Below are 3,453 nucleotides of genomic sequence, written 5' to 3'. Positions count from 1 at the left end.
ATCACCAGGCAATATTCCAAATGACATTTTCTCCATCTTGGTTTGCAGCTGAAATAACCCTAAAGGCATACTTCTGAGCAAAATATATAATGCATTGGAGTGGTGTGGGGAAGCCCTTCGGAGACATAAAAAAGGAGAAAGTTCATAAAGAAAGAAAGGTACTCCAAAAATGTAGAGGTCTCTTGTCCTGTAAAATTACTCAAAAGATACCCTTTAACTTTGGTGTGAATGAGAAATCTGCAGGTTCCTGGAGTAGAGATGGCAGTCGCTATGCTCCTGCCCTGGTTTCTCTGCAGCTACATTATGGTCCAGCTCACCATTACATCCAAACCCAGGTGTATGGTTTGTTTTGCTCCAGAGAAACGATGAGATGTAACCAAGGTTTGTTCTGTGGCTTAGTGCAGTTGCAGCAGGACTAGAAGAGGAGCAAAGCAGCTAAGATCTACTTTCCAGGAGCCTGCATGCTTGCTCATTCATTTTGAGCCATGGATTGGCTTAACATGATGGGTGAGCTGGGCCAGAGACTTGGATCCCAAGATCTGGAGATCTGAGGACACTCGCAGAAGGAAAGCATCCACCTCTTCTTTCTCCCAGAAGCCCCTCCATGCCCCCATTGTTCAGGGGACTGCTTAGCTGTAAGGGATTGTCCGAACATTATCCCTGCTATCTCCAATCATAGCAAATGATGTAGAAACAGAATTTTATGGAATGTAAAAATCTGGCTTGCTATGATCTCTGTGAATTATTCTAGCAACTGCTATATGCAGGCTCATTTAGTATAATGGATATAGCCAAATTGTACACAAATGTCTAGATAGCCAGGCATTTTTAAAAAAGATAACCCTATGCTGTACGATTTAACATGCAGTAGTTGCTCAGAAAGATTAATAGCAAATGGCAGGCCTGTTGCCTGTGCCAAAATCAACACAAGCAGCTATTCGACAGTAGATGGCTGATGAATCCACTCTCTTCCTTTCAATCTTAGGAAGCATCATAATCATGCCAGACTGGGGACAGATGGATCAGCCTATTTCCAGTATGTGTCAGTTTTGCAGAAGTAATCATATGTCCGATCCATCCCATTTTCTGCTATTCTTTCCCAAAAAAGAGATCGCAGCAACAATTGCATTTAAATTGTACACATTTCCCCCTAAAATATGCAGTTTTGTATGTTTATCTCTCTAAAGCATGCACTTCCCTCTTATTAAGGAGCTGGAGTGAGCTTTGAGCTTAGAATGGCATCACCAAATTTGGAGTGAAATTCACAGAATAAGTGGGTTCCAATAAGGAACCGTGCCTTAGCTCAGTTCAGAAATGGAATGGAATTTTCCTCCATCTCTATGTCAGACAAGCTAGGTTCACAACTACAAGTAGATGTCATCACAAAATAAAAGAAAAATTATTTTACAGTGTGAAATGTCAACTCCTGAGCCTTATTGACCATGTAAATTGAATACATGGGAAACTGTAGGCTAGCCATCCCCAATCTGGTGCCCTCCATCCAGAAGATTTGAACTACAGATCCCATCAGCTCCAACCAGCACAGCTGCCCTGACTTGGCTGATGGAAATTGGAACTTAAATTTTCCAGAGCATGCCAGATTGAGGAAGAAAGGCTGCTGTAGGCTGTGCAGATGTACAGTTTTGTTTATTGATTCATAAAATCCACGGTGGGTTATAATAATATTGAACCTATGTTAACGAAGTGTTGATTAAATAGAAATTGTTCTGACCAATAACAAACCTGTCTGAAACTTTATGATTACTTTAATGTATATAAAAAAATTCAGACCTTGGTCTACCATCTTGAGAACTGGTTATCCCTGCTCTGGATCCTGTGACACAGCTAGGCATCGAAGCTCAGCTGGAAGAAGCTATAGAGTCGTCCATCACTGGAAACTTGGGAGGGGGAATGGATCTGATTGCTTTCAAGCAATGGATCAAGGCCATTCACTTAATTACTTCATTTATATATGCAAATTTCTGAACTGCTCAATATTCCAGGGCAGTGTTATTTTATTAATTAACTGTTCTTCAGCAGATTATTCCAACCCAGTGTACATAAGTGAGGATAAAACTTTTCATACAATATACGGATACTACTTACTTAAAGCATTTAGAAGAAAAAACTAGCTCTTAGAATACATGAGAACATCCGTGAGGAGTAGTGAGGAATAGGACAAAAGTAGAAAGTGGGAATTCTCACTGAGAATTAGCTGAGAAACCCTTAACTCTTCAGCTCTTAATCTAGTCTATCAATGTCTTGGATTAAACAGAGTATTTTGTGGTTTTGAATGTTTAGGAAACACAGAATATCACATAGGGGAAGCATAATTGAAGGAATTGTGTGAAGAGCAGCAAATTGTTCAGCACAGCCACCTGTCTGAGCATGGCTTACCAATGTCTGAAGTTAACAGGATTGTGTGGCACTTGGATTTGTGTACAGTACAGTACTTGCTAAGGGGGGGAAGGGAAGTTGGAGTGCACTGTTAAACTGCCATTTTAGCAGGCTGAGGAGTGTAAACTACTGCTCTTAAAACAGCTGCTTAGACTGCAGTCAATTCTTAAAGGGGCGAATCTAAACAGTTCAATCTCTGGCATCTCCAGTTAAAAAGGGTCTGGGTATCAGGTGATCAGAGTGGACTGTAGCTCAAAGACAGAGAACATGCTTTGCATCCAAAAGGCATCTCTGCGTAGGCTTAGGAAAGACTCCTGTCTGAAATCCTAGACCACCACAGTTGGGGCTTGTCCACACCTCTGTTTGCCCTGCTGCTATCCCACCGGGAAAACCTGCAGTTTGCCACTGAATTGGACCAAATAGCACTTGGGTTTCCTGCAGATTGCCATTTGTTCCAATACATATTCTGAACTAGATGGACCATTGTCTGACTTAGTATAAAGCAACTCCTTATGGGCCAATGGTCTGATTTGATATAAGGCAGTTCCTGCATTCATACCTTCCTCAAAATTGTCTTGCCACAGTAGTAGGCAATCCTGGGCTGGATGAGCAAATACTCTCTGAGATGCTCTAAGGCAACTTCTCCCTGCTCTCTCTTTCTTCTCCAAGAGGACCAGAGTAAGCAGCACACTGCTCATAACGTGGTCTGCTTGACTCCAGCAAATCTTGCAAGATATGGAAACCCCATAAAGATACATATAGATATCCTCAAGCATGAGGTTATCCTCAAGCATGGTCTAAAATCTCATCTCATCTCCTCATAATAATGAGCATGTGGCACTGACCGGCTATCTGCAGAGTGCCCTGTCCTGATATCTGCCCCATTGCTTTGCTTGGGTCCTGCTAAGCATGCTCCTGCTTGGGTTGACAGCAGCAGTGGACTCCCCCTTCTGCCAGGCAGCAGACATAGGTGGCTCTGGCAAAAGAGAATCTGTATCTTGACAATGTAATGTGAGCCACAGCCCTGGGGATGGATGCTGCGGATTAGATTGTTGC

The sequence above is a fragment of the Zootoca vivipara genome, chromosome 4 (assembly GCF_963506605.1).
Source record: "Zootoca vivipara chromosome 4, rZooViv1.1, whole genome shotgun sequence".
NCBI lineage: Eukaryota > Metazoa > Chordata > Lepidosauria > Squamata > Lacertidae > Zootoca > Zootoca vivipara.
Note: the sequence above shows the minus strand (reverse complement) of the source record.